The sequence below is a fragment of the Sorex araneus genome, chromosome 7, assembly GCF_027595985.1.
Source record: "Sorex araneus isolate mSorAra2 chromosome 7, mSorAra2.pri, whole genome shotgun sequence".
In the NCBI taxonomy this organism is placed as follows: domain Eukaryota; kingdom Metazoa; phylum Chordata; class Mammalia; order Eulipotyphla; family Soricidae; genus Sorex; species Sorex araneus.
This window is the reverse complement of record NC_073308.1, coordinates 66,183,167-66,209,638: the sequence shown is the minus strand read 5'-3', so window position 1 is coordinate 66,209,638 and position 26,472 is coordinate 66,183,167. Positions and strand designations below refer to the sequence as shown.

The 26,472-nt window shown below is 39.6% G+C and overlaps 1 pseudogene; it reads left to right on the top strand.

Annotated features, from left to right (window-relative positions):
• Positions 1–24,592: 24,592 nt before the first annotated feature.
• LOC101547143 (60S ribosomal protein L7-like) lies at positions 24,593–25,380 on the top strand (annotated as a pseudogene).
• Positions 25,381–26,472: the final 1,092 nt, after the last annotated feature.

The following is a 26,472-nucleotide window of genomic DNA, read 5'->3' as shown; positions in this document are numbered from 1 at the left end:
CTTGTTTCCCTTCACCTGGGATCATGTGAGAAAACCATCTCCAGTTCCTATAACAGAAACAACTAAGGTGACCTTGCCTGTGAAAGCCCCTGGTTTTATTCCGGACAGTGCAGAGCATCAACAAAGGCAAGCAGCTATGTTGAGTATTAGGTAGCCAGTAGTAGTTAATATTCATTCTACTTATATTGTAACAATGTAAACGGATGCAATACTTATTTTCCTTTCTTAGCCTTCCTCATAGATAGGAGAAGGCCCTGCCATAGAAGAGGAATTTGAGGAGAGCCAGAGAGATTGTGCACTGGGTGTGGAGCCTGTCTTGAACATATGACCCAGGCTTGGTCTTCTGCATCCCACATGGCTCCCTGAGTCCCTCAGTGTGGAGCCAGGAGTAAGCCCTGAGCACAGCCGGGTTTGCCCTTCCCTCACCTCCAGGCCCCCTCCCAAAAAGGATGCGAAGAGCTTTCAGAGAAATTCTTCAGTAATGTGAGGAATTATTTTGCTCTTCCTCTCCCCTTCATCTTGACTAGAATGTTGGCACAAAGAGGACTGGAGCCACAAGGACCCCTCACAAACGTGAAATTGCTTTAAGAATGGGCACTAAGAGATTGAAGAGATGGTACGAGGGTTAAGGAAATGGCTTTGCATATGGCTGACCCAGGTTTTATCACCAGCACCATTATGGTGCCCTGAAAACCGCCAGGAGTGACCCCTGAGCACAGAACTAGGAGTAGCTGCTGAGTGCTGCTCGGCGTGCTACAAAGCACCCCCTCCTCCAGCAGCCTTATACAAAGGAGCAAGTACTAAGGAAGAAAGGAAAATACTACAGAAACTCAAGATGCTTCAGGTGTTGATGACATTGTGGAACCTACAAAGAACTCCTGAGCTTTATTTCACATGGGAAAGAAATAAATTTCTATGTTATTTTAGGCTCTCTTAATCTACTTCTCAATTACTAAAGTTCTGTAATTACTAACACCCTAACCAGGCTTTTTGCATGCAGAGATGTTTGGGGGTGATTGCACAGTGGATAGGGCGTTCGCCTCGCACATGGCCGACCCGGGTTCGATTCCTTCGTCCCTCTCAGAGAGCCCGGCAAGCTACCAAGAGTATCGTGCCTGCACGGAAGAGCTTGGCAAGCTACGAGTGGCATATTAAATATGCCAAAACAGCAACAACAAGTCTCACAATGGAGACATTACTGGTGCCTGCTCGAGCAAATCAATGAACAACTGGACTACAGTGCTATAGTTGCTATGCTCCTTGAGAGTGGGATTGGTCCATGCTACTGTTCTCTTTGGTACCTAAAGAGCATTCTTTGTACATGCAAGATCTTTAGTATTTATCTTTGATGCTATTTAAGCCATTTTAATCCCAAAAGATTGGGGTTTCCTGATGAGAGATTAATTTTAGGTATAGATACTAAATAAATGGATACATCTCAATCATCTATTATTACAGCTCCCAAGTCTCTAGTATTTATCTAATCCTTAACTCTATTTCTTAAAAACATTGCTTTGAAGCCAGAAAAGTAACCTTGGAAATAAATGTAGAAGGGAAACTAGTTAGGAACAAGAAAATCAAGTTGCCAAATTTATTTCAAGGATTCACTATTTTGAATAGCCGACTTTCTCCACTCCTTTGAACCTAAAGTTATATCTAAACATAAAAGAACTAGTCTTGCTCTGAACATAACCTTCCTTCTATTCATTTATCTGACAATAGTAGTCAAAGGAATAAATAGATCAAGAATTTTCCTGAATGGGCCACAACACAGACAAGTCCTGCTCAATAGGTCAGTTCTATCCATTTTTGTATAACTGTTTTAAAGAATAGATGTTCCAGTAAAATACAATCATTCCCCATCTGCTGGAAGAACTGTAAATTCCAGCAGGAAAATTTTAAGAATAGATTCTCTTATGTTATATAGCTACTCACTACCTTAGAAAATTCTTAGACAATCTTTAAATAAAGATGATCAATGAACAAATTGGATTTAATCACATTTCTGTTCTCCTGGTTTGGGTTTATGTAGGCCCAGCAATAAATATTGTTTCATTTCAAAATGGACTGGAGCGATAGCACAGTGGGTAGGGTGTTTGCCTGCATGCGGCTGACCCGGGTTCAATTCATCCATCCCTCTCAGAGAGCCTGGCAAGCTACCAAGAGTATCCCACTCACTCAGCTGAGCCTGACAAGCTACCCGTGGCGTATTCGATATGCCAAAAACAGTAACAACAAGTCTCACAATGTAGACGTTACTGGTGCTTTGCTCAAATCCATGAACAACGAGACGACAGTGCTACATTTTAAAACATTACTTCTCTCACTAGGCGCCTCAGTTTCGAGAAACAAGGATAAAAGCAGGTGCAGATTTTTACTGACAACCTCCAGACTGAAGTGTCATCTTTCTGTGTTGAATCCAATTAGACACAAAACACAACTCGACAACCAGAGGTACCCCCACTTACCTGGAGTTTTGGTCTTGTAGCCTAAAGAACATGAAAACTCAGACCAGAGGATGGGCTCTTTGTAAATTGGCTCCGAAATAGAAAGCGTAAAGGACCAATGACTGCCAGTCCAGTCTTCTTGTATATTCACCATCTGATAAAGCTCTCCCGCCTCATTGATGAGAGAGAGGATGTGAGGACAGTTCTCTTAGCCTTTCTCCAACTGTAGCCCTTTTCTGATCTTGCTTCCTTCCTGTGTGCTCCCTTGTTCTAGCAGCTGGTCAGCCAGTCTCATGCTGTGGCCCTGTTTACAGGATTTTATCTGCGGCGCCCCTGGAATATCTTGGGGCTCAGAAGGAGGGCCATATGGCTCTGGCTGAGAAGAGGAATAAAGGGAAGAACACTCCTGGTGGCAGCTTCTCATGGATGGTGAAAATGTTTTCCACGTACACTCTCCAGTTCAAGATTTTGACAATTATTTATTGATCCATCTTCACTCTGCGTTCATTCTGTATTATTTTCAAATTCAAAATATGCATATAATCATACAGAGATGCTTGGATAAAGAGGACATGTTACACATGTGGAATATTAGTTGTTTTTTTAAAAAGATGAAGTTTTGCCATTTGTGATAACATGACTGGACCTTGAGGATATTATCCTCAATGAACTCATTCAGATAAAGACTTCATATGATTCCATGAATTCATGAAAGACAGGGGAAATATGAAGAATCTACCCCCTCAAAAAAAAAATAGGGCAGGAGAGATAAAATAGAAAGGAAAGCACTTGCCTTGCCACCCTATCTCAGACACACACACACACACACACACAATTTTTTTTTAATTTATTTATTTTTAATTAGAGAATCACCGTGAGGGTACAGTTACAGATTTATACACTTTTGTGCTTATACTTCCCTCATACAAAGTTTGGAACCCATCCCTTCACCAGTGCCCATTCTCCACCACCCGTAAACCCAGTGTCCCTCCCACCCTCCCCAATCCCATCTCCCCCCCACCCCACCCTGCCACTGTGGCAAGGCATTCCCTTCTGTTTTCTCTCTCTAATTAGCTGTTGTGGTTTGCAATAAAGGTGTTGAGTGGCCGCTGTGCTCAGTCTCTAGCCCTCATTCAGCCCGCAACTCCCTTCCCCCACATGGCCTTCGACTACAATGTAGTTGGTGATCGCTTCTCTGAGTTGACCTTTCCCCGGAACGTGAGGCCAGCCTCGAAGCCATGGAGTCAACCTCCTGGTACTTATTTCTACAGTTCTTGGGTGTTAGTCTCCCACTCTGTTGTTCTATATACCATAGATGAGTGCAATCTTTCTATGTCTGTCTCTCTCTTTCTGACTCATTTCACTCAGCATGAAACTTTTCATGCCCATCCACTTGACTACAAAATTCTTGACCTCCTTTTTTCTAACAGCTGCATAGTATTCCATTGTATAGATGTACCAAAGTTTCCTCAACCAGTCATCCGTTCTGGGGCATTCGGGTTTTTTCCAGATTCTGGCTATTGTAAACAGTGCTGCGATGAACATACATGTGCAGATGTTGTTTCGATTGTACTTTTTTGCCTCTCTGGGATATATTCCCAGCAGTGGTATTGCTGGGTCAAATGGGAATTCAATATCTAATTTTTTGAGAGTCGTCCAAATTGTTTTCCAGAAGGGCTGAACCAGTCGGCATTCCCACCAGCAGTGAAGAAGGGTCCCTTTCTCCCCACATCCTCTCCAACAGCGGTTGCTTTTGTTCTTTTGGATGTGTGCTAGTCTCTGTGGTGTGAGGTGGTATCTCAAAGTTGTTTTGATCTGCATCTCTCTGATGATTAGCACACACACAATTTTTTAGGGCTGGAGAGATAGTGTTGCCTTGCATGTAGTAATCCCTGGTTTGAATCCTGGTACTACTTACAGTCCTCTAGACACTGCCAGGGATCACTTCTGAGCACAGAGCCAGGAATAGCTCCTGAAGCACTGCTAGCTTCCTCCTACTCACCATCTCCCAAGTTTTTTTTTTAACTCTGGGCTTCAAAAACAAAATATTGGTTACCATAGGGGAAGAGTTAGCACTGTGTGAGTAAATTTGGTTCAAGGGGCAAGGGGTGTCAACTGAGTAATAGTGAACAGAAGCTACTAGACTTTTTTTGGTGTGAATCAGAGGAATAATTAAAATATTGTTTACAGCCAATCTTACTTCAATAATTTATTTTATTTCCAGAAATTTCAGGTTTACATTCATTGATAAGACAACAATGTTAGTTTAGTATTTTCATTTTTTTTAAAAAAAAGAAAAAATTATGGTAGATTAGCTTGAAATGTTCCCTGAAAATGAGTCCTTTATAACAGGAATCAGATGTAGATTTATCAAGTGACTTGTCTGAATCAATTGAGAAGATCCAGGGACTTGGAACACCAACAGTGGGACACTCAACTTGACGTCATTGCCTTTTGCTAACGAACAGTGGGCCAAAGGCATTTGCTAAATCAGAAGCTTTCCCTGTCAGTGTTCCCTTGGGCAAGCCAGACCAGTAGGGCTGGAGCTAGAGACTGCTGACCTCATTGGTTAAGAGTAATTGTAATGTGGGATTAAAGTTTAACTCCTCCCTAGTTATCCAAGTTTAACACACTAGTGTCTGTCATATTGATCAAATTGTTAGTTAGAAACGCCTGAACATATGTTTAAACGCATTGCTGGAGATACATGAGAACCTGTAAGATATATATAAAATCATTGCATAGGCTAGTTTAAGATTTGATGTCATTCTTAGGCTAAATTTAACATGGAGAAACAAGCAACGTGTGCACTTCTATTATTTTAAAAAGCTAGACCTTTTCATCGAAATAAACTATAAAACCTTAGCTTTGTAATCTTTGGGTTCAACCTGCCTAACTCCATGCTTTCAACACTTCTGCTTGACTCCATCACAGAGACATCTTGGTAATTCAGGGTTTTTGATCTTATTGGAATTACTGTTCGTCAACGACAACTCTCCATTTAAAATCACTTTCCTAAGAGTGATGTACATTTTGGGCATCTGAGTATATTTGTAGAACTAGTAGTTGTGGTAACAAGACTAAGTTTACATGTCTGTCCACATCAGCACCATGTACTCAAGATAGATTTCAGCTGCCAAAAAGGTCACTCCAAACTGCTTGCACAAACCTGTCTTTATGCCCCTGTTTATTATGCTCCCACGGAGTAGGTCTTAGGCACTGAAACAGCACAGCCATATATCAACAGCTCTCTGGTGGTTCCGAATGTTCTAAACAAGAGCAAGGGTGCACTGAACCTCCCATGTAAACTTTATACAACAGATTCAGCAGAACTGTAATTATTTACAAAATGATGGCATGAGAAATCTCTGGATTTATATCTTACGTTAAAGTAACTTAGATGGTGTCCACATAATTCTTGAATTCGTGGTAGGTTTGCAATTTATTTTGTTTTATTTTGGTTGCACTTGATAGAGCTCAAAGGCTATTTTCATGAAAATTTCAGAAAGACAGCGACTAGGATCAGAGAAGTTTCTGAAATATACGTGACAAGGAAGCCTGCTTCAGAGATGGCACTACGGCCATGTGAATTTATTCATACACTGGTGCAAATCATCGTGGGTTGATTGGATAGAAACACAGATCTATTTTTTTCCAGTATTAAAATGAGATAACATAGGGAAAAAAAGCACCATATATTAAAATGAGATAAGAAAGAAAAAACACCACAGACACAAGGTCAGCTGACTCAGGTGGAATTTAGAACTTTGTGTCCTCTTCTCCCCAATTTGTTTCGTGTCCAAAGTAGCAAGTCTAAACACAAAGCTTTCTTTGAGGTCAAGGGGACTCCCTGTTTGTACTGGCACCACAGGCTGAGAGAAAAAAAAAGGAATGACGCCTCTGAGAACATGGAAAAATCCGGATTCACTAAAGATTAGAGTCCCAAGGTTAGACAGCATCCCAAAGTGAGACAATGACATCAAAATAAGCACAAACTTATGGTTGGATACATACCAACATGTAAACTACATCGTGAAGAAGCACACGGGACTGGAATTTAGCAGCACCGAGAATTTGAAGGAGGAAAAATAATCTAACCATATTATGGCCCATGTATAAAACTGATGCATTAAATAAGTTTTTTCTCTGAGAAGTTAAAACTTCTGAAAAAAGTTAACATAAACACAATAGTACTTTATTTTTGTGTCTATTCTCGAGCTATTTCAGTGGGTGTACAGCCCTAAGAGCAGGAACAATCTGCTATGAAATGTTATCTTATTGCTGTCGACATAGTTTTTAAGCTTTTTAAAAAATAATAATTTTTTTTAGTTTTTAAAAATTTTATTGAACCACTGTGAGAGAGTTACAAGCTTTCATGTTTGGGTTATAATCACACAATGATCAAACACCCATCCCTCCACCAGTGCACATTCCCCAGCACCAATATCCCTGGTATACCCCCCTTTCCCACCCTTTTCCTGCCTTCATGGCAGACAATATTCCCCATACTATCTCTCTACTTTTGGGCATTATGGCTTGCAACACGGACACTGAGAGGTCATCATGTTTGGTCCATTATCTACTGTAGATAATAGTTTTTAAGCATAAAGTAAATATTGCTTCCTAAACACCAGAAGGGAAAAAAAGATTATTATCACATTTTCTTTTCACACAGGAGGAGTAAAAGAACAGTTGGTTAAGTGTTTTACTCGAGGCAACAGAACACTTTGGGGCTAAAAAGATTATATTCTAAAATAAAGCCTAGTCCTGCACACATACCTTCAATTGTGACTGAGGAGGATTCAGATAATCACCCTGACTATATCACTGTGACATATCACTAATGGGAACAAATTAGATCTGAGCAATTTCGTTTTTCCCCTTATTTATACTATGAATAGCACCATAGGCTAATGTTTCATCTATGACTGGATTGGAAAAGAGCTGTGAAAAATTAGATGCATTTTATGCGATAGTATAAATTAATCTTTCAATTCTGAAAAGTCAAGAGTCTAAATTTACTTTTAAAAATGAATTAGTGAAAAATTTAAAAATAATAAAGATGAAAAAAATAATGAAGTAGGGTCCTGGGAAAGGTTCAGTGGCAAAAAAAAAAAAAAGCGGGGGGTGTCTTGCAAGTCTGAGGCTAAAGGATACTTCGTGGAGAGGGTTCTTGGGGGAGGGCTTGGGACCATACACAGAGGTGCTTAGGCTTATTCCTAGAGATGCCCAGGGGATCACATGCAATGCTGGGCATCAAATCTGGACCAAGCACAGGCAAAGCAAGTATCTCCTCCACTGTATTTGCTATGCAACCTGAGGCTGAGAGTTTCACACCCGTGACACCCACCGCCGAGCGACAGGCACTTAGCTACAGGCTTTGTTGCTCTTTGGGATACGGCAACAAGACGTGTACAAGTACCAGAACTAATACGGAAATGCAAAAGCACTCACTGAGTTGTGAGTTAGCACCACAATCAAGCGCGTGTGTGACCCCTACCAGAGCAACAGTAATAAAAGGAAGGGAAGAGGAGGAAAAAGAATAAATCGAATTCTCAATGTGTTAATTACTACTTTCTCTAAATGCCAGTGGCCTTAGGACATACAAATTGATATGAAGTCAAGCCCAGATCCAGAATTGTGGTATAGAAATATTAAGAGTTGCGAGCCTTGAGGTTTGTTTTGCTGAAAGTGAATGCATTTTTGAAAAATATTTGAAGTCATGTTATACTCCCTTGCATCTTGTAAAATATGTTAAGTGGGAATGAAAATTCTAGCTTGATGCAGAGAAAAGGTAATAAAATATGTATCTATGTTGTTTAGACCAATTATCCTCAATGTTTGAAATTACTACATTTGACCACTCTATAAGTGATTTCACATTCACTATCCTTGCTCATAAAATCTATCTGTGGTGGAGGAAGAAAAGTTTCTTCATAAATGATATTGGGAAAACTGAATAGCCACACACAATAAAATGAAATTGGATAACCTATTTCATATCATATATAGAGCGAATTAAAAATGGGTTAAATGACTTTAATATTAGACTAGAAGTAAAATATATTAAAGAAAACAGAATTCTTTATTATATTGACTTCAAAGAAATATTTAAAGATTCAATTGTGTTGGCAAACAAAATAAATAACAAATGGGATCATACCAAACTAAAAAGGTTTTCAACTGCCAAAAAACTTAGACTAAAATAAAGACACAATACTGAATGAGAGAAAAGCTTCACACACGATGCATTTAATAAAAGGCTAATATCCAAGATCTATAAAACAGTCCCAAAGCTCAGTAATAAAATATTTACAAGCCCATCTAAAAATGTGGAGACGAGTTGAAAAGAAAATTCTTCAAAGAAAACATACAGATAGCCAATGGACACATGAAAGTGTTCAATATCAATTATCAAGAAAATTTAAATGAAAACAACAATGGGATATCACCTCACCAATGAGAAGGGTCTTTATGAAAATGCATGAGAAAAACTGGTGTTAGGGTGAGATGGAAAAGGGATCTTAATTTACTGTTGGTCGGGTTGTCATCTGGTTGGGCCTCCATGGAAAACAGTGTGGAGTCTTTTCAAAAAATTAAAAAACTGCACTCCCATAGGATGCAGTGATTTTATCCCTTGACATATATTTCAAAATCACATAAAGTATAATTTGAAAGATATACGCACACCTATGTTTACTGCAGTGCTATTTCTATTAGCCAATGTCTGGAAGCTGTGCAATTGTAACCCAACAACAAATAAGTGGATGAAGAAATTGTGGTATATGTATACAGTGGAATACTACTCACCTAAAAGAAAAGCTATTTTGCTATAAATGGGATAGAACCAGGAGGTGACATGTTGATCAAAATAAGTCAGACTTAGGACAAATACTGTAGAAATCCACTCATATGTAGTACAGAAAGAAACAACACAAGGGAATAGAGAGTGTCCTCGATAATGAGCTAACGAACTCTGACTATGAGCTGAGGATATCAAGCAGTGGGGAAAGGGAGTTTGGGGGTGAAGAAGGAAGAGATGGACTAAAAGTGCATAAAAGATACTGAAGGAGGGTCTTCGGAACTTCGTTCATGGGGGTACAATAACCACATCAAAGGCATGAACATTGACACCATTGTAATCATGTTGTTTTGAATACAATAAAAGTATTTTTAACTTGTAAATTTATTTTGGGGTTAAAGTGATACAGAAAGACGAGTATAATTTTACATCTTATTTTAAAAATGGAGGTCAATTGGTGGAGGGAAGTGTGGTGTTAGATGGAGGATGTTGGTACGTTGTGTGCTTAAAACCCTATCATTAACAGTATTATAAATCATGGTGTCTTGAATATAATTCTTTCAGAAGTGTAGATGCTATTTTAAAAGACAATTTTATTGCAGGTTTTAAAGTTATTAAGGAGTCCTCCAAATCTAGTCTAAACAGGTGTCAAAAAAGGATGGTTTTTACTACATTGAATAAATTTCATTTTGTTATTTTTTTAAAAAACTAGGTTCATAATTAGTAAAAAATGGAAAAAACCCTTAATTTTACATTTACATAGTGAGATAATGAAAATAAAACATGTTAGAATTAAACTCTTAAAAAGTCAATGAGTGGTATATGTAAAAGAAGCAATAATTACCTTTTAGGTACAAACTATTCATTGAACTGTACTCAAGATTTCCAAATTCGTTGGCTGAACCAATAAAAATCCCTGTGGAATACAATCTCAGACTTTCTAAAGTTAGACCTCAGGAACAAATAAAGTCTCATTTGTTCAAAGAACTGTTAATTCTCTAGTCTAAGGGCATGAGTAAAGTAATAGAACATCTGAAGGAAAGTGTAAGGGATAATTTCTTTAAGAGCAACATTCGTTCACCCTTTCTGCTTTCCCCCATTGTCTCCATTGCCCCCCATCAGCACCTTTTATTGGATTATGGGCTGCCATTTATTGCAGCAGGGATGGTTAAGAGGAAGCGAGGGTCAAATAAATAGTACGGCAGATAGGGCATTTACCTTGCACACAACCAAACTGGGTTCGATCCCTGATACCCCATGTGGTCCCTGAGCCCTACAAGAGTGATCTCTGAGCACAGAGCCAAGAGCAAGACCTGAGCACCACTGGGTGTGCCCCAACCCCCAGTCCCACCAATTAAAAAAAAGCAGATTTTTCTGACTCCGATTTCCCAGACTTAAATTCACTGAGACCATTTGGGAATGGCAGGTATCAGACAAAGGCTAGACCTCATAAGCCAGGAGATCTCTGAAAGTTTCCGTGAGCCAGACAGTACCCTGCGGAAGAGACATGAATGGATTTCTAGAGTTGGCTTCTGGTAAACCGACACAAGGACAATGAGAGCAAGATTCAAAAGTGGGTAAAGAGACATAGGATGACTCCTCCGAGAGGCCCTCCATGGGGCTCCTTTACTACAATGGACCTCCCATCACCTGGACAGAACAGTGACTGTCCCTCATGCAGTCAGAGGTGACGTTCTGCCTCAGCAGCAACATCTTAACCAGAAACTCCCTTTCTACAATGCCCGGAGACTTTCTTTGGGCTATGGGACTTCCACTTGTCTATCTGAAGGATGCTTGCAGAAGATTCTCAGGCATCCCTGCGGTTCTTTTTTTTTTTTTGCTTTATGGGTCACACCTGGCGATGCACAGGGGTCACTCCTGGCTCTGCACTCAGGAATCACCCCTGGGGGTGCTCAGGGGACCATATGGGATGTTGGGAATCGAACCCGGGTTGGCCGAGTGCAAGGCAAATGCCCTACCCGCTGTGCTATCGCTCCAGCCCTATCCCTGCGTTTCTTATTTACAGAACTCAATCATAGAGGACTATGAAGTCTCCATCACGGCTCAGGTAGTGGCTAAAAATAATAATAATCATCACATTTTTTTCTCTAGGATTTTAAAGGATCTTAAATTAATTTTTGCATTTTATTTAGGGGAACGTTTGGTTTAAATTTTCTTCAAATACAACTAAAGCATGGGGTCTGGAGAAACAGTACAGGGATTTAGGCACACAACTTGCATGCAGTCAACCTTAGTTTAATTCCTGACACCACATGGTCCCCCTAAGCATCATTTGGTGCAGCCTGGGAGTCCCCTCCCTGAATGTTGCTTGGATGGTGCAGGTAATCCCCTGCATCACAGAGGCTGAGCAGCACCTAATCCTGGGGTCCTCTCATTGAACCTTCAGTCCTGCTGACTGTGAATTGCAGGGGGGAAGGGAGCTAGACTTTCGAGGGACCATTTGGGAGATCCCTTCCTCAAATATTAAAAAAAATACCAAGCACAAACTCATAACGATGGGAACCCTCAGCAAAGGCAGAGAGCTACTTACATTCTTTTTTTAAAAAAAATTTTATTAGACCATGCTGTTTTAATTGTTACTGCTTTGTAGTAAAGTTTGAGGTTGGGGAGGGTGATGCCTCCCATCATCTTTTTCCCAAGAATTGTTTTAGCTATCCTTGGACGTTTGTTGTTCCATATGAATTTTAAGATTGCTTGATCCATTTCTTTGAAGAATGTCATGGGTATCCTTATAGGGATCGTGTTGAATCTGTATAATGCTTTGGGGAGTATTGCCATTTTGACAACATTGATTCTCCCTATCCACGAGCAGGGTATATGTTTCCAATTCCTCATGTCCTCTTTGATTTCATGGAGTAGCGTTTTGTAGTTTTCTTTGTAGAGGTCTTTTACTTCGTTGGTTAAGCTGATTCCGAGGTACTTGATTTTCTGGGGCACGATTGTGAATGGGATTGCTTTTTTCATGTCCCTTTCCTCTGCCTCATTGTTTGCATATATGAAGGCCATGGATTTTTGGGTATTGATTTTGTAGCCTGCAACTTTACTGTATAAGTCTATTGTTTCTAAGAGTTTCTTAGTAGAGGCTTTAGGCTTCTCTAGATGTAGTATCATATCGTCTGCAAATAGTGAGAATTTGATTTCTTCCTTTCCTATCTGGATGCCCTTAATCTCTTTTTCTTGTCTAATAGCTATCGCAAGTACTTCCAGTACTATATTGAAGAGGAGTGGTGAGAGTGGGCATTCTTGTCTTGTGCCTGATCTCAGAGGAAAGGCCCTTAGTTTTTCCCCGTTGAGGATAATGCTTGCCGTAGGCTTGTGATAGATGGCTTCGACTATCTTGAGGAAAGTTCCTCCAAACCCCATTTTGGCGAGGGTTTTCATTATGAAAGGATGTTGGATCTTGTCAAATGCTTTCTCTGCATCTATTGATATGATCATATGGTTTTGATCTTTGCTTTTGTTGATATGGTGGATTATGTTGATTGATTTCCTGGAACAAAGGCAGAGCCGTAGACCAATGGAACAGGGTGGAATATCCTTACACACAACCCCAAATATATGATCATCTAATCTTTGATAAGGGAGCAAGAGATGTGAAGTGGAGCAAGGAAAGTCTCTTTAACAAATGGTGCTGGCACAACTGGACAACCACATGCAAAAAAATGGGCTTAGACCTTGACCTGACACCATGCACAAAAGTCAGATCAAAATGGATTAAAGACCTCAACATTAGACCACAAACCATAAGGTACATTGAAGACAAGGTCGGCAAAACCCTCCACGATATTGAAGATAAAGGTATCTTCAAAGGTGACACAGAACTAAGCAATCTAGTAAAAAAAGAGATCAACAAATGGGACTACATTAAACTAAAAAGCTTCTGCACCGCAAAAGATACAGTGACCAGAATCCAAAGACTATCCACAGAATGGGAAAGGATATTTACACAATACCCATCAGATAAGGGGTTGATATCAATGGTATATAAAGCACTGGTTGAACTCTACAAGAAGAAAACATCCAACCCCATCAAAAAATGGGGTGAAGAAATGAACAGAAACTTTACCAAGGAAGAAATACGAATGGCCAAAAGGCACATGAAAAAGTGCTCTACATCACTAATCATCAGAGAGATGCAGATCAAAACAACCACGAGATACCACCTCACACCACAGAGACTAGCCCACATCCAAAAGAACAAAAGCAACCGCTGTTGGAGAGGATGTGGGGAGAAAGGGACCCTTCTACACTGCTGGTGGGAATGCCGACTGGTTCAGCCCTTCTGGAAAACAATATGGACGATTCTCAAAAAATTAGATATTGAGCTCCCATTTGACCCAGCAATACCACTGCTGGGAATATATCCCAGAGAGGCAAAAAAGTATAATCAAAACGACATCTGCACATGTATGTTCATCGCAGCACTATTTACGATAGCCAGAATCTGGAAAAAACCCGAATGCCCTAGAACGGATGACTGGTTGAGGAAACTTTGGTACATCTATACAATGGAATACTATGCACCTGTTAGAAAAAAGGAGGTCATGAATTTTGTATTTATGTGGATCGGCATGAAAAGTTTCATGCTGAGTGAAATGAGTCAGAAAGAGAGAGACAGACATAGAAAGATTGCACTCATCTATGGTATATAGAATAACAGAGTGGGCGACTAACACCCAAGAATTGTAGAAACAAGTACCAGGAGGTTGACTCCATGGCTTGGAGGCTGGCCTCACATTCTGGGGAAAGGGCAACTCAGAGAAGGGATCACCAACTATAATGTAGTCGAAGGCCATTCAGGAGAAGGGAGTTGCGGGCTGAATGAGGGCTAGAGACTGAGCACAGTGGCCACTCAACACCTTTATTGCAAACCACAACAGCTAATTAGAGGGAGAGAATAGAAGGGAATGCCCTGCCACAGTGACAGGGTGGGGTGGGGGGAGATGGGATTGGGGAGGATGGGAGGGAAGCTGTGTTTACTGGTGGTGGAGTATGGGCACTGGTGAAGGGATGGGTTCCCAAACTTTGTATGAGGGAAGCATAAGCACAAAAGTGTATAAATCCATAACTGTACCCTCATGGTGATTCATTAATTAAAAATGAATAAATTTATTATAAAAAATTTTATTAGAGAATCACTGTGATGTACAGTTACAAACTTATGAACCTTGGTGTCTGCATTTCAGTCATACAGTGATTGTTTACCCATCCCTCCACTAGTGCCCTTTCTCCTCCACCAATCATCCCAGTATCCCTCCCACCACCCCCGCCCCATCCCCCACCATCCCACCCTGCCTCTGTGGCAGGGCATTCCTCTTTGTTCTCTCTCCTTTTGGGTGTTGTAGTTTGCAATGGGCTGGAGCGATAGCAAAGCGGTTGGGCGTTCCCCTTTCATGGGGCCAACCTGAGTTCCATTTCTTCGCCCCTCTTGGAGAGCCTGGCAAGCTACTGAGAGTATCGAGCCCGCGTGGCAGAGCCTGTGGTATATACCTGTGCGTATTGAATATGCCCAAAACAGTAACAATAAGTATCTCAATGAGAAACGTTACTGGTGCCTGCTCGAACAAATCGATTAGCAACGGGATGAAAGTGACAGTAGTTTGCAATAGAGGTATTGAGTGGCCTTCAAGTTCAGTCTAGGGTCTACTTTCAATCCGCATCTTCCAACCCAAATGGGTCCTCCCAACATCCTCTATTTGGTGTTCCCTTCTCTATCTGAGCTGCCTTTTCCCCCAGCATGTGATGAAAGTTTTCAAGCTGTGGGGCAGACTTGTTTCTTTTCCCCAACTTTTTCTAAGAAATTTGACTGAACACCAAAGCAGATTGATGAAAATCACTTCTCAGAACTTTGCTGAAAGACAGGATGTAGCTAGCCTTCAGATTCATAGAGAACAACTCTGCCCAACTTCTGCTTATAGAAAGTGGACGAGAAATGTTCAAACTCCAAAGTAAGATTTGCTAAATACCTTTCAAATGCATATCACGCAGAAGTGACTTAATGTTGGCTTGGAATCTGCAATAGGACTGAACAAACTTGAAAGAAGAAAAGATCAAACTGAAAGGCCTATGGTACCAGCTCGCCAGGGAATGGGTGACCCTGAAGGGTCAGCATCCAGAGACCTGTCCACTCATTGTGAACCTTTTCAGTCCTCACTTAGTGAAACTTTGGGCCTTACAGTCTTCCTTGGACTGTCGGCCACTGTCACCTACACATACTCGGTTCCATCAGGCCCCGTAGCTTAGTTTGCTTGATTCATAAATATTAGCCATGTTCCTTCTCTAAGTTACTCTGATGTGTTAAAAAAATTTTGGTTTAAAATGAGCATGTCAGGAATAGTGGTTCCTATTATATAAGGCCATGGACTGGAGCAATAGCACAGTGGGTAGGGTGTTTGCCTTGCACTCGGCCAACCCAGGGTTTGATTCCTCTGTCCTCCTCGGAGAGCCTGGCAAGCTACCGAGAGTATCATGCCGCACAGCAGAGCCTGGCAAACTACCCGTGGCATATTCAATATGCCAAAAACAGTAACAACAAGTCTCACAATGGAGATGTTACTGGTGCCCACTTGAGCAAGTCAGTGAACAATGGGATGACAGTGTTACAGACAGTGCTATAATATAAGGCTGTTATTGCTGTTTTTCTCTTTTTTCCAACCCAGTGACCACCGATGAGACTATTTCTGTCCTTATTCTCCCCACCTTCATCCTCTGCCCATCTTGGTCAGTTTTAAAAGCGTGATTCTCAGGTGTAGACATCCTAAGATACCACGGACAACATGGTGTCAAACAGTACCATGAAAGATCACTTAAAAAAATTTGAACCCCCCGGATTGTAACTTTCCACTGTTGAGTTTAATATCCCCCCGTTGTCAGAATCTGCAAGTGCTGTTAAGCAGCTCTGTAGATACAAACAGGGCTTTGCAAGAATTTACTGAGATATTGTAAATTACTTAACTACAACAGTGCACTTTCTCTCCCTTAATCTTGATCTGATCCCCGAGGAGCTATTTATTACAGGTATATACAAGTTGTCATTGGAAGTGAAGTTAATGTAATACGACACAAGTAGCGCACATTGTTGAAATGTGTTTCAGAAAGTTCACAAATTTAGCTCAGAGAATACTTAACTTGCTCTTCTGCCTGAGCAAGGAAAAAAAAAAGGGAGGCCAGGAGGGTAGGGGCAAAATATTAAACACTGCTCATTGTAGGTGGCCAATTAATACCCTGGATCCAAGCTGGAACAAATCCTTCCACTATATACATAAAGCATATAATCTCTTATCTGCTTAGGCATTATCAAATATTTTAGCAAATCCTAGTAACTTCAAACACAGGTTTAATGGAATGCAGTGCTAAAACATGCGAAGTCAAGAATCAAGTTTTTTTAAGAACATAATCTGTTTTAGAAGGTTTCAAGAGAACTACTTTGCAAGGCCGTTATAATCTCATCCCAGGAAAAAAAGATGCCTGTTTGGCCAGACAACAATGTTTGTGTTAAAGCAAAATGCACAACTTAGCCTTTCCTCAAATCAGAGTCAGCAGCAGGAAAATCATTTTAATTCCTGAGAAGTTTCAAGAACGCACAGCCATTGGTCCCGTTCTCCAGTGCGGTCACCAGATAATAATAATTTGAGAAGGAATTTAATAAATGGCCAGATGACATTAACAGAATGATTCAGCTGGGACATCAGCCAGTATTAATTCATCATTGTGGTTTGTATCTCATCATCGAGTTAAAAGTAATACAATTCATTACACCGCAAGCTCGAAAAATAAAAACTATACATAGCCAATAATAAGGCTCTGACGATTTTCATTTTCACTTCTCCATCCATTCACTCTAAAACAGATCAACTTCTCCCCTAGTTACATTGTCCTTTCTCCCTGCATCACTAGGATTTATTTTTAGCTTTTTTTCCTTCCCTTCTATATGCATCTGGAATTCTGCTCATACTCTCAGGCTGGTTTAGATGACACATCAGAATGTAGGTAAAGTGAAAGAAATCTCTCTTTCAAAGTGACACAAGAACAGCATGAAGCCAGAGAGAGAGAGTGAGTGAGAGAGAAAGGAAGAGAGAGAGTGAGTGAGAGAGAGGAATAGAGAGAGTGAGTGAGAGAGAGAGGAAGAGAGAGATAGAGAGAGAAACTACATGCAGAAACCGGAGCCTCACCCTTATTTTATAGCAAATGCCGAGTGACACACATTCCTTATAACACTGTGCACCTTTTGTGTAAACTATCAGAGGTTAGAGACCCAAAAGACAGTTTCCAATCAAAGGAAAGCAGGGAGAAAGAAAGCAAGAAAATTCTACTAGTTTTTTTTTTTTTTAAGAGAAGGATTTTTTTAGTAGGATTTGCATAGCTTAAGGAATCTGGTGCTTATGAGTGATGCAAGATAACACTTTCTTGTTATATAGTAAGCAAAGATTTAGAATATTTACAGACCACCCTGAGTAAGAACGTCACTGGATTGTAGGAGCATGCTCATACCAGCATATTTATCAGTTAAAATGAAAAAAAAAAGTGCCCAGTGGCCCTCAGGCCATATATGGCTGTAGGGAAGACATGGCTTTGACCTCCCAGCGCCTGTGGAATTACTGTGCAAACTCATTACAGCCTACTGAAGGATCTTCTTTCTTTAATTTGTTAATATGAGTCATGTCTTATCAGATCTGACCATGATTACACTGCCGAGGTTCCCCCTGGCCCCCAACCCATTCTCATTTCTGATAAAAAGAGATCAGAGAGTTACATGTATTGTTTTGCGTGGCAGTCTGCTGGGTGGGGGCAATAAAGTTTATGTAAGACAATTTTCCCAATGATTTGCACACCAGCAATTCTATCTGGGGGTTGCCTGCCCGCTCTCTCTGCTCCTGGGCTGACGTGGAAAGAAGTCTGTGTGTCAGAGCTGAGACCACATACAGACAGACTGGTGTAAGTTCCCTTCCTGATTTATGGGTAGGTCTTCAAACAGAATTTCTTCATGTTAAAATGCAGAAAGGAACGTTCCAAGCTTTCAGTCAAGGAGAATTCCTTTCATTTTTTATTCTATACAATGTAATTGAAATGAATTACAGTATTCCACTATTTATAGTCTCAACATACACTCTCACCAAAGTTCCCTGTCACTCTGAATTAGTTAACAGATGCTACAATGTCTGATCTTAAAGGTTTTGTGGCCCCCGTGTATTTTTCCCATTACCCAAGCAGCTAGATTCCCCCGCCCACCATTGGTTATTTTCTCTATGGGAATAATGGCATTTGGGGTTAAGCATTAACTCTTTCATGGTTCCACTCCCAATGAAGCAGAAAACCCAAGAAATGTCACCACACGGATGGATTTTGAGCTAGTATTTTTTGAAATGTGAAAAAAAGAAACTTTTAAAAATTATCCAACAGTAATTCCTTTCCTATGAAGCAACTGTTAGCAAAAGCTACCAGGCCCTATCAGTAGCAAGCTTTTCAGAAGTCAGATCATACAAACACAGAACAGTGCATGTTTACCTCCAGTTATACTCTTCTTTGGGTATAGGTCTCTAACATTTCTATTTTAGGGTATCCATTTGATTGGGTTTATTTTTTTTTTGGCTTTTTGGGTCACACCCAGCTGTGCACAGGGGTCACTCCTGGCTCTGCACTCAGGAATTACTCCTGGCGGTGCTGGGGGACCATATGGGATGCTGGGAATCGAACCTGAGTCGGCCGCGTGCAAGGCAAACGCCTTACCCGCTGTGCTATCGCTCCAGCCTTGATTGGTTTGGTTTTGTTTTGGGTGCCACACCCGGCAGTGTTCAGGGTTTACTTCTGGCTTAGGGCTCACTCTTGGCAGTAGTCAGGGGACTATATACAGCGGCACAGATTCGAACCTGAAGGGTTCCGTCACTTCAGGCAACCCTCTGTACAGTCTTTCCAGCCCCATCAGTCAGCTTTTAATTGACAGTCATTTTCCTGGTTTTCTCATGACTTGTTTTCCTTTCTAGATTCCTGAAGTGGGTAATGCAAGTCTTTGGTCTAACATTATCTAGCAAATATGACTTTGTGTAAAATTTCTGGAACAACTGTAATTCATTAAATTTGAGTTATATGAACAAAGTGTCAGAGAGACAGATTTGATAATAATTTATAATAGAAAGGTAGTTCTTACAAAAATTGGTATTTATTTTCAGAATAGGCAAGCATAACTCATGCATATACACTACATATCTCATATATGTAAGATTTAAAGACTAGTTTCATCATATGGCCTTACTAAAGACATAGAGGTCTTACTCTCCACTTAATGAATGTTAGCCCATTAAGATGGTTCAAGATGGAATTTTTGTAGCCCTTGGCTTTGAATTGTAGTGGTTCCTAAGGATCTCTACTTGCCCTTCTGGACTTCTCGTAGGCTCTTGCTTAAAATATGGAACAAACGCTTGGTTCTTTCTTCACCCAGCGTTCCATGAGCAAAGTCATCTCTTTTTGTTGTTGTCGTTGAATTCAACTTTATTTTATTTTATTTTTTAAAAACTTATTGAATCACTGTGAGATAGACCCTTACAAAGCTGTTCATGATTGGATTTCAGTCATATAGTTTTCCAACACCCATTCTTCTCCCAGTGTACGTTTCCCAGCACCAGTGTCCCCAGGTTCCCTTTCTTCACCCCCTAGTCTGCCTCTGTGGAAGGCACTTTTCTTCTCTCTCTCTCTCTCTCTCTCTCTCTCTCTCTGTCCGTTGTCTCAGTCTCTGTCTCTCCCTTTCTCTCAGCATTTTAGAATAGCCTCCATCTTACCCTGAAATCAATTTAGCATGGTGAACTCAATTTTCATAGAGGTTTAGACTTTATATTCCCCCCATCTCCTTCCAAAGCTAGTTTGCCTGTGCTCCCATGTGCTCTGAAAGCCGCCTGTAATTCTTCTAACCCAACACTCTATAAAAATTGCCTCTTTGCACATCTCTCCTCCACTGGACGGTAAATATTTTGAGTATCATTTTCACCAGTATCCAATAAAGTTCTAGTCATTTATCATGGGAGTGAAAAAATCACTTGATAATAAAAGCAAATGGAAGAAATTGATGAATAAATGGATAGCTAGATGACAAATAAGAAGTGGAATTAATGGGTAGGAAAGGAAATAGAATTTTACTTACTGGGGATACTGGCACTACTGAGAGTGACAACACCAGCAAAAAAAAAATATGGAAAAACACTCAGCTTTTGTCAGTTTCTTTTTGTGTAATAATTTAGGACAATACATTTTACACAACCAGGTTCATTCTTCATTAGCTGTAAGCATGCAAATGTGTCTCCCTGTATTATTAGGCGACTTAAGGACTGAGTGTAGAGCATTTCTTTTGGATAAATGATCACTAAGGGTTAAGGACCTAGTGCCTTTCCTTCAGGCACAAAATTTTCTAAATCAGTCATTAGTCTTCCCCTGCATGGCTCAAAACAGCAAGTTTTGTGCTTAATTTAAGCACAAACTACGGTGAAGGCAGAACATTGCCTATCTCCACCCACTCAACATAATGAGCACAGATTTCAGTGAACTTAATCAGTTGTTTACATATGAATTGGTCCTTGGCAGTAACAGAAACTGTGTCCTTCATTTTCATAAAAAATTTGAGTATAGTCTTCGAAGAAGTCAGATAATTAATACTGGTTCTGTCGTGACCAGTGTTGTCACTTTTAAGATGGAGCATTTGTTAAGTTGTAAGCTGGACACAATTTTATTTCAGTGTTCTGTTACTTTACTCTCTCTTTTCTCTCAGCACAAATTTGATTACTTTCTTGAATTATTTAATAGCCATTGTCTGATGACAGCTATCAATTAGGCAATCTGATATGAAATGACGTCATAAATACCTTAGATTTCTTGAATTGGTAACAGAAAAAAAAAGGAAGCTTAGATTTTTCCAAAGTTTTGCTTTACAAATATTTAAAGCAGCACCAAACTTTGTTATACTTCCTTAGTCAACTTAATAATCCCCTGATCAGACCATCCCATGCTTGAAGGACACAAAGAAAAATTGTGAACCCTGCCAAAAGGAAAGAGATGGTGCACTTCTTTGAAATTTCTATTTTTTTCAAAGGCTTGAAGTTTTTTTTTTTTCTGATAAAATAAACGATTTAGACTAACAAGCCACTCATTGATCTTTGACCTTTTCAGCCACATCAAAAACATCTTAAAGGCCAATTAGTGGGAATACAGAGAAAAGGTCATTTTATTACAGCACTCAATGTTGGAACCAAAGCATGGTACATAGATTCAAATTGTCCCATAGCTTTTGTTAGAAAAACAGAAGAAAGATTATACCTCAATCCTAGAACCGGTAGATACTTTGCAGGCATAAATAGTTTTACTTTTCCTTCTGTGGAACAGTTTCTTCTTTAACAGTCTCTGTTAGACACCTTTTGTATGACCTCATTTGCTGTAGACCAGGGACCAACACTGATAAACGATGTCTATTGATAATCTTCAAGCCTCCTTTTAACCAATGGCTCCAGTTGCTTTACCAAAAGGTCCCTTTTACAGGACTACTTCTGAAAAAATAATACCTCTAAGATTCAAACTGACTTTGATTCTTTCCCTTTCCTTCTGCAATTTGGCTGGTTATAGGCGGGCTCTATCGCAGAGGAAAGGAACTGGATAGCACAGAACCAAATATAAGCCTGCAAAAATAAAGCAACCTTTTTTTCCCTTAAAATATTATTCAATATTTTTATAAATAAAAAACTAAAACTGATGTTTTGGTTCACTCATTACTATTTCTGATCTGAGGATCTGCACACGATAAGACCCTGGGCTGTACAGAGGCTGTGCTATATAGTTATAATAGGAGAAAATACATGATTGCTAACCTCACAAAATTATAGTCGGTATGTAAGTACAGCTGGAAGATCCTCAGATTGTGCTGGGTCATGATGTCTATTGGCCAGTTATTAGAAATGGTGAATATCATTTTGATTTTGTTTTCTAGCAGATCTTATCCTGTGCTACAGAGAACCATGTCAATTCATTTGAAAAAATCAGAAGTATCTGATTTTTCTCAAAACAAGACATTTTCTTTGTGTGTATGGCAGAAAAATAAGCACGTATACACACACACACACAAAAAAAAAACCCTAGAAGACAAACCTAAATATATCCTAAAATGAAGCATAACGCCATAATGCTATAATCTAAAAAATATGTGGAACTGGTAGAATAGACTCCAAGGTCACTTGTAACATGCAAGTATCAGGTATTGAAAAACCGTATTGGACTTTGATTTTCTAAGCAGGAATTTCCAGTCTTTTCCTGAATGCTTTTCCTTTAAAGTACAAGCAGACCACATTCATCAAAACCAGATGCTAATGTCTCTCTGCTCAGTTTCAGTTATCAATATCAAGTTTGAAAGATCCAAAACATTTTTGTAAAAAATTGACTATGCCTGCGATCAGGTCATATTCAGCAGGGTTGACATGAGCCAAGGTCCATAAATGACTTTGAAATGAAAAAATCAAGGTCATTCAGACCATGTTTTTTCTCTTTAATGTTTTCAAGTCAAAAATTACTTGTTCAAGAAATTTCACGTGCATGTGCAGTACACACACACACACAAACACACATACACATATTTTTGTTAAGGTCTGCTAAATATTAGGCCAGGAAAGAAGCCAAACTTTCCAATTTGGTTCCTTTTAAACCTACAGACACTAAATGGTGAGTCTTTTAAATTCCATTTTTCTTGTAGGCCAGTGGTGGATCATACAACAGACCTGTACTTTTAGCATCAAGGGCGTGGGGATTGCCACAGTTTTGATTATATGGAAAAAGCACAAGGGGAAGTTCTCCAGCCAGTACCAACGTATTGGTAGAGATGAGGCCGAAACAGTATGCCATTATCCCTCAGGAAACAATGAGATTCATGGATACTTGATATCCTTCCCTTGAGCATCTAAAAGTCTAACCACCTGCTATTTTTCTCAAGCTTTATGTAAATGCGCTATATAAAAATATTTTCTTTCTCAAAATAAGGGAATAGGCAATATCAAACTATGATAACTCCTTGGCCTTAGGACTGGTGGTGACAGGGACAAGGAGGAGGGGGTCTTGGCACATTGGTGATGGTGGGGAAAGGTAGCTTTGTATAGCATCCCCATAAGTGTCAACACTATTGAAAACTTATTATTACCTAAACTGGAATAAAAATAAATATGAAGTCATTTCTCAGTCGAGGAATTTAGCATTTTATAATTTTACAGTGCATTTATACACTTGGTTTAGAACTTTTAAAATGCAGTTACAACAGTCCAAAGTAATGAGTGATAAAAATTGTAAAACTTGATTTTATGAATTGACATATTGGAATTTATCAAATAAATTACCAATGAGATGTCAATAGTATAGTATAATTTTTATGAAAAAATAGCATGATTGAATATGAAATATGTTTTAAGTGTGATCACTATCAGAGTTTCAACATTAATTAGACATTAAATGTGCAACGATTCCCAGTAGCCAATAGTGACACCTTCATAGTTCTTGAGCATAAATAAACATATAAACCAGTAAGCAAATAAAATGATACTATGTGCAATGAAGAAAACAAAGAGGACTCAGTAGGGCCTATTGACTTTTGAAGGTTGTAAGTGGTATAGTGGTTGATCTTATGTGTCAGTTTGACGGGGCTATGAGGTACCTAGATGGTTGGCCAAATATTATTCTGGGTGTGTCTGTCAGGGTGTTTCTGGGTAAGCTCAACATAAATAAAGATCTGGTAGATTACATAAATAAGACAGATTTTACTCCCGTATATGGGGGCATTACCAATCAGTAGAGACCTGGATGGAGCAAAATGAATGAGCAAAAGAAAATCCTGCTGCCCCTCCCTACCACCTTCAAGCTGAAACCTGAGTGTTCTCTTTTGACTTTACCGAAGTATCCGCTCCTCCTAGACCTTACCATAGTCAACATCTGTGCTAACACTAAACTACTTTTTTCTAGATTTCCAGCCTCCTGATGGCAGATCTTGAGATAATGTCAGCTCCATAGTTCTGTAATTCAGCTTCTGTATTATTATTATCTCTCCCTGTCTGTTTCTGTCTGTCTGTCTGTCTGTCCGTCTCTCTCTCACACACAGACACGCACACACACACAGACACGCACATGCACCAAGGAATATATATGCATGGATGGCTTTCTTGGGAAGGCTTACTTGATCTGAGACATGAAGGATAAGTAGAAATGAACAAAATGAAGAAAGTGCTAAAATAATTCCTACACTGAGAATAGCCCTAAGTGACTGAAACTTAATGCAAAACTCTGTCAAGAATCATTTTATATTCCGACTGGAACCATGGAGGGTGCAGAAGAGAAGGAAAAGAAGGTCCCTGCTAAGCCAGCAGCAGCGACAGAAAAGAAGAAAAAGAAGTTTTCTGATGTGCCAGAAACCCTGAAGAAAAAGCGAAATAATTTCGCAGAGCTGAAGATCAAGCGCCTGAGAAAGAAGTTTGCTCAAAAGATGCTTCGAAAGGCCAGGAGGAGGCAGATCTACGAAAAAGCTAAGCTATACAAGGAGTATAGGCAGATGTACAGGACAGAAATTCACATGGCTAGGATGGAGAGAAAAGCTAGCAACTTTTATGTTCCTGTGGAACCCAAATTGGCTTTCGTCATCAGAATCAGAGGTACCAATGGTGTGAGCCCCAAGGTCCGAAAGGTGCTACAGCTTCTCCACCTTTGCCAGATCTTCAATGGTACCTCTGTTAAACTCAACAAGGCTTTATTAACATGCTGAGGATCGTGGAACCCTATATTGCATGGGGGTACCCAAACCTGAAGTCAGTAAATGAATTGATCTACAAGCGTGGTTATAGCAAAATCCACAAGAAGCGAATTGCCCTCATGGATAATGCACTGATAGCACGAACTCTGGGTAAATACGGCATTGTCTGCAGGGAGGATCTGATTCATGAGATCTATACTGTTGGAAAATGCTTCAAAGAGGCAAACAACTTCCTCTGGCCCTTCAAATTATCATCTCCCAGGAGTGGGATGAAGAAAAAGACCACCCATTTTGTAGAAGGTGGAGATGCTGGCAACAGGAAAGACCAGATCAACTGGCTGATTAGACGGATGAATTAAGGTATCTACCATATTTTTATAATCTGGTCAGTTAATAAATGGCTGCTTTCAAATTTTAAAAAAAAGAATCATTTTATAGTCTAGTGTAATTCTGAAAAATATTCTAAGCAGGGTCTTTATATTATTAAACATTATAAATTTAAAATAAATGTATATATTTGAAAATTAGATCACTGAAACTACCAATTAGAGAAACAGATAGAGGGGTGGAGTGGGTAGAAAGTGAGCTCAAATGGTAAGAGGAGTGATGGTAGAAGTTGGTGGGCAGTAAACAAAATCTAGACAGAACTTGGAAATGAAATCAGAACTCTACAAAGACTAAGGTAGGTGGGGGAATGATACAGTGACAGCTGGAGCAGGTGGTAATAAATAATCAAATGCAATGAAGATTTCATAATAGTAAAATCTGTGCCATTTTTATTCTCTAAATGTAGTAATAAAAGTAGATTTGCAAAAAAAAGAATCACATGTGAAGATCTGAAGCCCAGGAAGGAAATTTTAATTTGTCTTGGAATTGGAACCCAAAGGTTTATCACTAGTTCTAATTGTTATTCATTAATGGCTTTAAAGTCATAGCAATGGTTAGTATTACCCAGGCAATGGGCATAGAGTCAGAAGAAAAAAGTAAGACTGAGTTCTCAGAAAAATTATGATATTTGGGAAGACAGCAGTCACATTTGACAGATGAAGGTAATAGGGTAAGAAAAGACTCCCATAATAGCCTTTTCATATTTAGTAGCGTGAAAGAACACCTTAGTAAATAATTCCCTCAGGATTTATAGCATCATGTCACAACCAATACATCAGATTCAAAAGAAATCTGAAAATAGAAGAGAAGAATTCTAGACCTACTTCCAGAAATTGACAGCTTTTCTCCGATGGAATGTCAACTGTCTCTATATCATTTTGCATGAGGAATCTTCCGCTAGAAAAATTTTTAATAAGTATTTTTTTCTTTCCTGTATAGTTGGACTCTTCCTGCATAGAAAAATATGACAAAGTTCCTTAAAAGTTTCACAGGAAATCTATTTCAAGGGCTGGAGAAGGTACAGCAGGTAAGTCATTTGCCTTGCATAGGACCTGCCTGGGTTT